This window comes from Phaseolus vulgaris, chromosome 6, assembly GCF_000499845.2.
Source record: "Phaseolus vulgaris cultivar G19833 chromosome 6, P. vulgaris v2.0, whole genome shotgun sequence".
Taxonomy (NCBI): domain Eukaryota; kingdom Viridiplantae; phylum Streptophyta; class Magnoliopsida; order Fabales; family Fabaceae; genus Phaseolus; species Phaseolus vulgaris.
The window spans coordinates 7,531,164-7,544,594 of NC_023754.2; positions in this window are offsets into that span (position 1 = coordinate 7,531,164).

Consider the following 13,431-nt stretch of genomic DNA (forward strand, 5'->3'; position numbering starts at 1 on the left):
AGTGTCGCCTCCCCGGTACCCACAGGTAGGAAAGACTGTGGAGGGAGATGAAATCGAAGAAGTCAAAACTAGTCACTAGCGGCGTCGCCTCCCCGATACCCACAGGTAGGAAAGATTGTGGAGGGAGACGAGATCGCCAAATGCTGAGTGAACCGCTGGCAGGGTTGTTCCCCGACACCCATGGGAAGGAAAGACCATGGAGGGAACAACCCCCTGGAGGGCTTCGAGCTTTCCCAGCACTCGGCGTTTTTAGACACCCTGAGGACGATACAGTGCTGCTGTAGCAGGCCTCTCCTTAGGCGTGGGCGCCGGGCACCAAGAATCAAGGGACAGATCGCTTTGGTGTCTGAGACACCCCATGGACGATACAGCTCCGTTAGGCAAGCCTCTCCATGGGCGTGGGCATCGACGCGTGACCTTATCCCAAGTGTTTAAGACCCAGAGTAGGTCTCAACTATTGCGTTGCGGCAATGGTAAAGCCACTGACACCTTCACGAGGCAGAGGCCTCATAGATACGAAGGCGAGACAGTTTCTGAGGAACACGATAGGAGCAAGGCACCGGGTATACAGGGTCGCCCAACGCAACGAAAGAAACGGGTAGAGTACAGGCAAAGCAATCGAAGCACGTGAAGGCGAAAAATGAAGGTAAAATCATACAGACGGAATTCGATAGCTCAAAGGTAAAAAAATTGTCATCCATAGTCGTGACGAAAGGGTCGATACTTCAAAGAAGTTACAAGTTCATCAAAAAGGGGCAAAAACAAGTATAAAGCGCGAAGGAGTAAGGTGGCGGTTGAGGGCGGCGGTTCAGTCATCCAGCTCCAAGGGCACGACCTTCCCGTCAACGATGTGATGAGTAGAATTGCAGTTGGAAACGTCGATTCCCGGGTTCTCACAGACGGCCTGGGCCAGAGCCTCTTTGAACCCCTCCTCGAACGTGCCCGCCATGTCATTGATAAGGGTTTTCTTGTCCTTCTCCAACTCCTCGATGGTGGCGTCCACAGAAGCTACCTGTTTCTCCAAAGCCTCCTTCTCCACACGGAGCCGGCTGACCTCGATCTGCAGTTTGTCGTGGTCAACCTGGAGAAGGCCCAAAGCCTTGGCCTGAGTAGCCATCTCCCCCTTCATCCGCTCCAGTTCATCAGCCTGCTCACAGCATCGGTCCTTCAAGTTCTTTTGAACTTCTTCGTAAGCTTCGACTATGTCTTGGAGGCTTGTTACCTAAACTTGGAGGGTGACTTCCCGAGCGTAGAAGTCGGTTTGTAGCTCCATCGCCTCACCCAGCTGCTTTTCAGCCTCCTCCTTGGCCTCTTGCGCCAACTTTAGGCCTCGTTTTGGCGTCCCAGAGTCTTCTTTTCCTCCTCCAGAGCAGCCCCCCTTGCTTCCAGGGCCTGGAGGGTTTGTGTTTGCAAAACAGCATTTCTAGCTTGGGCGCGCTAGTCAAGGGCCACGACCAAGAAGGCTCCCAAGTATAAGGGCATTCCCTCCCTCCTGTTGGAGCCTTCTGGCATTGATCCCCCGCTGAAGCCCCTCATCAGATGCATAATTGGAGGAGGGATGGCAATAAGATCTGGGGCGGCGGCGACGGAAGCAAGAGCAACAGAGACCTCTGCCGGTGGCGGGGGTGGAGCAGATTCGGCACCTTCGCCTGTTTCCTCTTGGACCATTGTGGAAGGAAGGGAAGTAGCACTTGGAGGGTTATCCCTGAAGGAATCCCCTCCCTGGGGCGATGCCGCTGGTAGGATGGGAACCCTCGCAGCCTTCCTCCTCTTGAAGGGTGCCACGCCATCAGAGTCCTCATCATCGGATATGATCTCCAAGACCCGTTTTCCTTTGTCAAGGGGGGTTGGAGTCGGTGATGAAGCCACAGCCAGAGGGACGGCAACGATGGGCGGAGGAGAGCCGGGTGTTTGAAGCGCCTGGGGGCTATGTGAGGATGGTGAAGATGAGCCTAGTGGGGCTTCGGTAGTGGTTGGTGGTGGTAAGGGCAAGGTTAATGAGGGGTTTGGGTCAGCAGCAGGGGCAGAGGAGGCGCCAGCCTTGGCGGCATGAGCAGCCTTCATCGCTTTCGCCAAAACCATCCTCTTGGAAGCATCCATCACTGATCCTACATTCAGACGAGCCCAATAGCAGAAGTTAAGGTCAAAGTAGTTATACAAACCCACAAAGCGCGCAGATGAATGAGACATAAGGCACTTAGCACAAAGGAAAACAAGTGGAAGAGGCCAATACAGCGAGCATGATGCAGTAAAATACAGATAACAGAAGACAATAAGAGAGGAGTCTCCCTACCGAAGTAGGTGGTCAGGGAGTGGGCGCTGTACTCGCTCGCGATGAGCTTCAGCGTGTCGAAGACGATCGCCAGGCCAGCCAAGGCCTTGCATACCTCCCTATCAGCAGGGGATAGCTCATCCAGGGCCTTGGCCTTGAGCAGCTTGGGGTGCTCTGTCCAATACAGAGGGAAGCCGTCCAAGGCTGTTGGGTCGTGCTTGGCGCAGCACACCCTGAAGAACTTTCCCTTCCAGCTTTTGTACGAGTTCTGGAAGAGAGAAAGAAGGATCCTACCTGCGATCCCGGAGAAGCTTACCCAAAAGCTTTTCCCCTGTTTCTTCACCTCGAAGAAGTGTAAGAAGACATCCACAGAGGGGAGGATGCCTAGATACCCGCAAAGAATTTGGAAGACCCGAACGAATGCCCAACTGTTGGGATGTAACTGGGTCGCGGCTGCGTTGATTTCTGTAAGAAGTTCCCTCTCGAAGGGTGTGAACGAAAGGCGCACCCCGATGCGTTTAAATACCGTTTGATACATGAAGAAGAAAGGATCCCCTTTCCTGGGTCTGTCATCCACGCAAACAGGTTCCCCAGGCCTGCCGGGACAAACAGAAATATGTGCATCATGGGTGCGGCAGAAGGCATTAAAATTGTACAAGTGGGGATCACCGCGATGGTTCTCCAAGTCCTGAATGGTTGTCAGAGTGGTGCATTCACTTAAAAGCTCGTTAGGGGCCCATGAATAGAAGGCTTTATAGTTGGTCTTGGGGGGAGAACCGGACCTTGATTTCGGGCGCACCATGATGCGGATAAATAACTGGAGAAAGAGGAAAGGAAAAGGGTTATAACAAGCGATGCCAAGGCAAAAAAGGGGACAAAACCCTAGAAAAATGCCACCCACGCGAGAAAACCCAGAAAGGAGGAGAAGGGAACGGAGAAGAACGGAGGAGCGGAAGAACACATAAATGCAGAAACATAAACAGTCCCAGGCAGTTCAATACGCAGCGATGCAATGCAACGAAGAAGAAGAGTCATGGAGATGGAAAAATCATACCTTTGATGTCGAGGTGTGGAAGGAAGGGAAACGCAAAGGAAAGAGCAATGATTGTAGAGAAAGGGCTCGAAGGCGATGAACAGTGCAGAAATGCAGAGAGAATGGATGAAACAGTGGTTTGAGCGCGGGGTTTTGGGTAACTTGAACGTTACATTTGCAACCCAAGAGGCGCTAATTGGGGACCGTGTGATTGTGCCGCGTGTCAAAGGATTAAGCGCTCAAGGGGAGCGCAAGGGACTCTAGAGGCTGGCCGTGTGATGAGCCACGTGGCACGCGATTAAGCGTGGCCCCAAAAGGTGTTACTTTCCCCGCTTCAGAGGATGTCCAATCAGCCATTAAGGGCACGCCCATGGTTCAGAGAGTGTCACGTCAATAATTCGAGAAGTGTTAAGTCAGCAAGGAATGACACGTCACCAGGGTGACACGTGGACGGCGTGGGCGAGACCTTAGTCTTTGCGCTGAAGACAAGTCGTCAACTTAAAACTGGGGGGCTTGTGTACCGTCCCGTATCCGGGCGTTGACAAAATCAAGGTCAAAGTCAGCATAAGGCGTCGCCTAGGTGAAGAGACGCCAAGTGCCAGCGTCGCCAAGGTAAGGCGTCGCCTAGGTGAAGGCATCGCCCAGTTAAGGCGTCGCCCAACTAGGGTCTCCAAGGTCAAGTTCCACAAAGGCAAGGCAATCACAGTGTGGCTCCCCGATACCCATGGGTAGGAAAGACCATGGAGGGAGCGACGCCGTGGAAGGCCTCAAATCTCGAAGATCCGAGGCAGTAATAAAGAGAATAGAAAGGTGGCTTCAAGGCTATAGTAGCAGCGCCAGTGTAGAGCAACCTGACTCGTGAAGTGCCCCTGCCGCCCCAGAGATGCCCTTGGGATAGATACGACTCATGAGGAGGGTCACGCCCAGGGCACACAGGTGCAGGGTACGAGAGGAAGGTAGATACGCTCTCGTAGTGAGTGACTAGATGTTGGGGGCATGAGTTGGCACCCAAAGAGTCATCCCTAGCGCAGACGCACTCCCAGGTAGGAGGACTCACACGAGGAGATACCCTTAGATGGGGTCACGGCGCTGTGAGGCCCTCCACGTATACAGCAGCCAGGTCAGATTAGAAACGCCATTTTGTCAGGTACAAGATAATTAAGGTTATTTAATACAGTTTCTGTTTCGAACGTTTAAGGTACTATAAATGCTCCCAATCGGTTTAAACGTCTTAAATGCGCTACGTTTTATAATTAAATGCGCTTTAAGGCGCTTTGAATGCGGGAGTAGCTTAAATAGCGCTTTGAATGTTGGAAACGGGGTTCGAACTTTTGGCTAATTTTCCAGAAACACTCTAGTTGCTTGCTCGAGCCTTGAGGTTACGCACAAAGAACTAGGGAAGGATTTTGGCCAGAACGAGAAAGTATACACGAGACACAGTTTCCTTTTTACCACCTTCAGAATGCCATACACGGTGCTCCGATACGGAGGTGTAGAGTTTTTGGTGTTTCTTGCTGGCTGACTTCAGCGTCGGAGTGCAAACGGCCGCTAGGGCGCCCTTTTGTCCTTCTTTGCAGGAATCCACAGGGAACCAGTGGGAAGAAGTCCCTAGCTGACGGTTGAGGTCGCGCACGAAGACGTCCCAGGTCAACCGGACGGAACACTACCCTTTAATATGTAATTTGTATTTTTGTTTTATTTAATAACTGAAATTTAGTATTTACATACAGAGCTCCAATTTTTAATGTAGAGAAGTCATTAGATTTTAATTAACTTCACAACACTTTTGAAATGAAACTTACATATTAAACGAAAATTACATTACATGTAATTTATATATTTCCATTCTACAACATTTGGTTGAAAAAAATCATAAATGAAGCCAATTGGAATTGTCCATTTGAAGACACACAAGTATTCATAAATATAAGTGATACAGAAAGGATTACACCTAGTGGAGATCAAATCAAAAGATTACAGCAATCCTATTCCACTTCTTTGAGAAAACCCTTGAAAACTCAAATCTGTTTTACACTTTCACAAAATGTCTCAAAACTGTTATCAAACTTTAAGAGAGTATAACAACCTCTTTAAATACTCCAAAATTTGTTAAAAACATTTAAAGCAGGAGCCTATTCATTTAGAAAACATTTAAATCTGATTTGCAAACATAACAGAAATTATGTTATGGATTTTCAACAAACAATCGATTGAATTCACGAAACACCCGATTGAATTGGTTTGACAGCAAAGTCAACCAAGTCAATTAGCTTCAATCCCTTTCAGAAACCTATAAGTGTTAAAAACCGATTGAAACGACAAAACAACATGTTGTTTTTCGACTTCTTCATAAAACAATCTTTTTCAAAAAGGTTTTGATTCCACACTGTTTTAGATTCAAACAAAGAGTGGATTACACATCATTCTACCCAAAACCCACCCACACATGCAGCAACTCCAGTTTTCCATCAAACACCATGGATTTGGAGACATCAAAGCTTCAAGATCATCCATGATCAACAATGTTTCCTTCCATGTTCATTTAATTTTTTCCCTTCATCATCAATCACCATATACTTGTATTTTTCCTTTGCCCTCTAGAAGTGAACCTTCACACTTACTTAACCACTTGGTTAAGTTCGTGTCCAGTGGGGATCTTCTTTGTGTTCTCACCATATAATTGTAAAAATCTCAATCATAAGTAAAGTTTCATATCTAAATTGGATCAATCTAAAATCAACTCACATCAAACAGTAATGAACAGTACCATGAATACTGATGAAATAAAAACACAGGATGCACAAATGTATTATCACTTAAACCAGGCTCTCATGCCAAATGATATGAATCCAAATAGAATGGACAATGAAAATAGGAATTTAGGGTTACGAAACGAAATCAATAAGAAATAATAACAATGAAAAACCTGGATTGAGGAAGGCGCCACAATAATTGACGGATTCTTTATAAGATCGCAAGATGCAGGGAAAAACCCTAACAAAGAAGATCATTCTAAATTTCAACAGTGTATAAATACAAATTTAGCTATAGGTATTTTCTCGTTTGTCATGGGTCCACCTAAGTCTGGAATGGCTTGGTCAAGTTCTTGCTCACCATGCCCTCATCATTTCACCAATAAAATCTCTTTCATGCACAATAACAAGAAGATCATTCTCAAACCCTTATCTCCTAAAGAGACGTGTGAGGATCAAATGAAATAGAGAGAAAACAAAGTCCAAGAGAAAAGAGAGATGAGTGAAACACCTAAAAAGAGAGAAACACATGAGAGAAAAATGAGTGGATTACTGAAAGTGAATGAAATGAAGAAGTTGGTACTTCCTAACAAACCTCTTTATTTACTTAATTACAAAAACAACACTTTGCTCATTGACCATTCTAACCAAATTAATTTTCTTCCTAGTGTTGATTCTCTTTTGTAGAAGTTCAAGGATGTATTTCCATATGAAATTCCTAGAAGACTCTCTCCTCCAAGGGGAATTGAACACCACATTGACCTTTTTCCAGGAGGTTCTTTGCCTAAAGGTCAGCTTATAGAAACAACCCTCAAGAGACAAAGGAGATCCAAACTCAAGTTGAAGAATTGATGAATGATGAAAAAAGGATGGATAGAAGAAAGCATGAACCCATGTCTTGTTCCAGTCATTTTAGTGCCCAAAAAGGATGGTTCTTGAAAGATGTGCACATATTGTAGAGCACTAAATAACATTACCATCAAGTATAAACACCCTATTCCCAGGTTAGATGATTTATTGGATGAATTATATGGTGCTTGCATATTTTCAAAAATTAACTTAAGAAATGGTTACCATCAAATTAGGATCAGGGAGGGGGATGAATGGAAAAATGCCTTTAAAACAAAATATGGATTGTATGAGTGGTTTTTTATGCCATTTGGGCTAACAAATGCCCCAAGCACGTTTATGAGATTAATAAACCATGTTTTGAGACAATTTTTGGGAAAATTTGTCGTGGTGTATTTTGATGACATCTTGATCTATAACACTAGTCTAGAATTACATGTGAAACATTTTTGTGCTGTTTTGAATGTTCTTAGATAAGAAAATTTGTTTGCTAATCTTGAGAAATGCAAATTTTGTATTGAAAAAATTGCATTCTTCGATTTTATGGTAAGTGCCAAAGAGTTCAAATAGATTATGAAAAAGTGAAGAATATCCAAGAGTGGCCTATCCCCATAAATTTGAGTGAGGTTAGGAGCATTCATGGCCTAGCTAGTTTCTACAAAAGATTAGTAAGGAATTTTAGCACCTTGGCAGCATCCCTAAATGAGATTATTAAAAGTCATGTTGGGTTTAAATGGGAAGAAAAACAATCAAAAGCCTTTGCTTCCCTTAAGCATGAATTGACTAATGCCCCATTCTTGCATTACCAAACTTTGCAAAATCTTTTTAAATTGAATGTGATGCATCTAATATGGGTATATGAGTTGTGTTTGATGCAAGAAGGTCATCCAATTGCTTATTTTAGTGAGAAATTAAATGGTGTTGCCTTAAACTATCCCACTTACGCTAAGGAGTTTTATGCCTTAGTGAGAGCATTACAAACATGGCAACACTATCTTTTACCAAAAGAATTTATGATTCATAGTGACCATGAGTCGTTAAAGTACTTAAAATGCCAAGGAAAATTAAATAAAGGACATGCCAAGTGGGTTGAATTTTTATAACAATTTCCATATTTCATAAAGCATAAAAAAGAAAAGGAAATATTGTGGCTGGTGTTTTGTCTAGAAGACATGTGTTGATAGCTACTCTTGAAATAAAATTGTTTGGTCTTGAATTTTTAAAAGAAATGTATCCACATGATTATGAATTTGTTGAAATCTTTAATGCTTGCACAAAGTTTAACACCAATGGATATTTTATGAACAATGGTTATTTGTTTAAAGAGAAAATATTGTGTGTTCCTAAATGTTCCATTAGGGATCTTTTAGTAAGACAAGCACATGAGGGAGGGCTATTGACACACTCTGGGGTTCAAAGGACCATTGACACTTTGCATGAACATTTTTATTGGCCTCACATGAAACATAATGTTCAAAAGTTTTGTGAAAAGTGCATTACTTGTGAAAAGGCCAAATCAAAAATCAAACCTCATGGTTTGTACACTCCTTCTCCTGTTCTTGATAGTCCTTGGATTGATATTTCAATGGACTTCGTATTGGGTTTCCCACGGACTCAAGGAGGGAAAGATTCTATTTTTGTGGTTGTTGATAAATTTTCCAAAAATGGCTCACTGTATTCTTTGTTTTTCAGGGAGGTAGTAAGACTTCATGGACTACCAAGAAGTATTGTGAGTGATAGGGATACAAAATTCCTAAGTCACTTTTGAAGGACATTTTGGGGTAAGTTAGGATATCAAGATTTTGCTTTCAACTACTTGTCATCCCCAAACAGATGGACAAATAGAGGTAGTGAATAGAACTTTGGGTACCTTACTTAGAACTATTTTGAAAAAAAAATTGAAAGCTTGGGAATTATGTTATCTCATTGAGCTTGCTTACAATAGGGTTGTCCATAGCACAATTGTTCTCCATTTGAAATTGTGTATAGATTAAATCCTTTAACTCCATTAGACTTGTTACCTATGCCTAACATTTCTATTTTAAAGCATAAAGATGCACAAGCTAAAGATGACTATGAGAGAAAGCTACCTGAAAAGGTTAAAACACAAATTGAAAAAAAAAGTTGAAGTTTATTATAAACAAGCTAACAATGGAAGAAAGAAAGTAATCTTTGAGCCTTAAGATTGGGTCTGGGTACACATTAGGAAAGAAAGATTTCCTGAACAAAGAAAATCCACGTATGAACCTAGAGGGGATTTATTTTTCCAAGTGTTAGAAAAACTAAATGACAAGGACTACAAGGTTGATCTTTCAAGTAAGTACAATATAAGTAACACTTTTAATGTGTCTGATTTCTCTCTTTTTACTGCAGATGATGAAGCTTTGGACTTAACTTCAAGTCTTCCTCAAGTGGGAGGGAATGATATAGACATCCAAGCCCAAGGGCATGGTGAGGAGGAAGTTGACCACGACATAATTCCACACTTAGGTTGACCCATGACAAGAGGAAGGCTTAGAAAGCCCCAAGAGACATTGCAACACAAGGTGGCTAATCTTTTGAAGGCCCTCTCTCCAGGTTTTCATTGTTACTATTTTTAATTCATTCCATTTCATAACTCTAAATTCTTAATTCTACTATTAGTTCTATTTGGAATCATATCAAATTACTAGGAGCAGAGCCCACATGATTGGACCTGAGCAGCAGTTATTTTCATTACTTTTAATTTGATTAGAGTAGAGTTTACTTAGTAATTTGGGCTTGTGCCAAGCTGATGTGAGTTGATTTCACTACAAAAAAAAGTGTATATTGTGGCGGTTATTTTCGTATAAACTGGCGTTTATAACCACCACAATATACGCTTGTGGCGGTTTCCCAAACCGCCATAGAACTGGCCGCCACAAAGTTTAATGTGGCGGTTTTACACTACCCGCCGCAACACCCGCCACTTTAAACATAGTGTAAGTAGTGGCGGTTTTTATATGTAAATAGTGTCAGTTATAACCATCGCAATTTACATTCATTGAAGAAAATTATGGCACCATAATATATGTAAGTAGTGACATTTTTAACTGACGTAATTTTAATTCTGAATAAATAAAATTTAACTAGCTCTTTTTTATATTCTTTTTTATAATCTGTTTTATACAATTATAAAATTTAACCACCACTTTTTTATAATCTTTTTAATAATCTGTTTTATACAATTATAAAATTTAACCACCACTTTTTCATAATAAAATAAAATAATGTATAAAGTTATAATTATCCATTCATTTCATTGAAAATTAAAGCACACAAATAATGTTCAAAAGTTTATATGTAATTAAAAATTAAAACACATAAAAAGTTCATACGTCCCTAATTAAGTTTTAAATTACAACACATAATTGTTCAAAAGTTCATACATCCCTAATCAAGTTTAAAATAACAACACATAATTGTTCAAAAGTACAAAGCAGTCCAATATATCATCATGATCAATAAATCATCATCAAAGCAGTCCAATATATCATCATGATCAATACGCCATCATCAAAGCAGTCCAGTATATCATCTGATCAATACATCATCATCCATTAAGCACCACTTCCAACATCCGGTACCTGAAATAAGTTAAAATATGTGCACAGTTAATTGACAATTTTTAAAAAATAAATGAAAACGGTATTAGAATAAAATTTGAAGTATATGCTTATGAATTCCAAGAAAAAATGATACATTAAATTGGATGACTAGCTCTTGTCTCCTTTGTGAGATAAAAATAAGGTTTAAATACATTTCTAGTCTACACTTAGCTTTACCTTGATTTTGACTTAAGTTGTAAACAATTTGATTTAGCTCCGGTTATCAACAACATGCCAATACACTAGCTGATGTTTGGTATACTACAAGGAAAGAAACCTAAACAAAATAAATGTACAGGGATGAAAACCTAAATTGAGTGAAAACTATGGGGACCAAATCCTGATCATGAGAAATTAGTCATTACAGGGTCTAAAACAAATTTTCTAATGATAGGAAAATTGAGGTGAATAGGAGTAAGTATTTAGACAGTAAGATGGTTGATAAGTCTTGATACTAATTTTTTTTTCTTTAAAAATAGTCGGCAATAAAAATTGTATGTCATTCCAATCCAAATATTACTGAACCAACCAACTTACTATATATATCTAATGAAAATCGTATTTGTGGTTTCATCATAATTTCTTCATAACACAAGAAAAAAAATCAAAAAATTTGCAAGTATAAAGAATATTGAGAAAGCTGATAAAAAGATATATACCAAAGCTTGTTGTCAAATCAAACATCAATCTGAAATAATTTAAGAAAAATTAAGAAGCAACTAACATAGAAAAGATAGATCATCCCACGCAAACAATGTCTTTAGATGAGATTCTTTTAAGAAAAGAAACATACATCTAGAACCACAAAATTAGTTTAAAAAAATAATAGAAAGCAAATCAGTATGTTAAGGAGTAGCATCAAGTTGAACAGGTTTAAAAAATCAGGACTCACCTATACCAATCTTTCCCCTTCTTCTAGAACTGTCCTCGTTTTCCACGTCGAGGTATCCTTGAGAGATAAAGTTCAATGAGGTCTAGGGTCGGTATGCTCTGACTAAAAACTAATACCTTATCACCCACATCAGAACTCATAGTTAATATCGCCATCAACAAAACCATTTTGCCACTGTGATCGATCTCTTTATATATTTTCCCATGAAGAAGGTCATTCCACCAACCCAGGAACGTGACACCACTTAAAGCATGTGCTAAAAGGATAATTCATACCACAGAATCTAGCATAAACTCATGCAAAAATAATATCATCAGAACAGGACAAACAAAACAACTAACATTGAATGTCATTCATTAATTTATTTTGTTAAGTTTCATACCTTCAGAAAATAGCCATTACCATTTTTCCTTTGCAGTAAGTCTTTTGCAAACCGTATCTTCTCTGCAAATTAATGGATTGTTAAAAAGTACAATAACAAATTTAATTTGTGATATGAAGAACAAATGACATAATAAATAAAACTAAAAATAGTCAATTTATTATATATAAGAAAAAAATGTTTTATTTTCCATGGGTTGTACCACCTTTATCATATGATTGGAAGTGCTCTAAGAGTGGACAACAAATTTTAAAATAAATAACTGCAGGGAGAAGAGCACAATTTTGGATAATATCATCTTAGTTACGTTGAAAGAAAGAGAGTTGGGTGAGAAAGTAAAGGCGTCACCATTGGCCTCAGAAAAGACGTGAATAGGAAAAGTTGAAGTGCTGAGAAACTATATTATGAGCATGAGCATCCACTAGTTCCACTTCCTCCATTGTTTTTCTCAAATCACTAATATCCATTATCTGTAAATGACATTCATTCAAAGCAAATAAAGAATGAAACACCAACCATCCATTTTTAAAGTTACTAGTCTCTTTGTTTTTTCAAGTCAGTTTTTACTTCACCTTTTTTTAGCTGTAGGAGCTCACCTCTTGGTGAAGATGAATTAGTTGATAATATTGAGCAATGATCTGACTAGAACCTAGAAGTGAAAATGAGTTGGTCTCAGTAAATTTCAGTTTCAATCAGATTTTACTAATTTCAAGTTTGAACCTCTTAAATTGCTTGCGAGAAAAAAAAAAGTATCTTAGCCTGACAACATTTGCTCTAAATACTTATCATATAAGAACATAGTAAAAAACACTCAAAGGCTTGGGTGTTTGCAGATTTCTTATTCATTTCTCTTCCTCCTCTGCAAACCTGTCTCCTCTCCAAAGAATTAACTACAAAAATTTAGCATTCAGTATTTTTAATTCAAATAATTTATATCAGCAATACCAAAAACATTGCACTAAAGAATCCAAAGTTCACAGGATTCTTCTCTTGGTCAGTTAGAATTTCAATCTAAACCCTTATTATCAATCCAAAGCAACCATTTAATCCTGAAAGCTAATTTCAGCAAATTTAAATAGGAATTTGCAACGATAATAAGCATGAGAATCAAATTAAGATTGGATTACTTATTCTGTCCGGAATTGAAAGAATCGCAGTCATCCAGTGGCCTTCCTTTCACGAGCTTGATGATCTCGATGTACTGACAAACAAAACGAACAATTTAGCAACCGAATTGAAGATCGTCCATAATTAAAGTAAAACAAAGAAAAGATTGAAATAGGAGAGAGGTAGGGTTTACGGACAGTGGCGGAGAGTCGTCATTTCTCAGTCTATCGTGGCAGAACGCGAGAGTGAAGAGAGGTAGGGTTTGCGGAAAAAAGTTTTGAATCCTTGCGCGGAAGCGGCTATGGCTAATAGTGAAGGGCGCGATATTGAACGCTCGGTTAGAGCATCGGCGGTGGTGGCAAGCTTATGCTTAAGAGTGTTGGAAGAGGGTGGTCTCAAGGGGCAAGAGACTCTAGAACTTAGCGGGGGAAGGCTGTTGGAAGAGTGTTGGAAAATTTTTTAGAATGGAACGAGAGAACAAGATTTTGGAAAATCAAAATTTTGAGTAAGTGTGGAA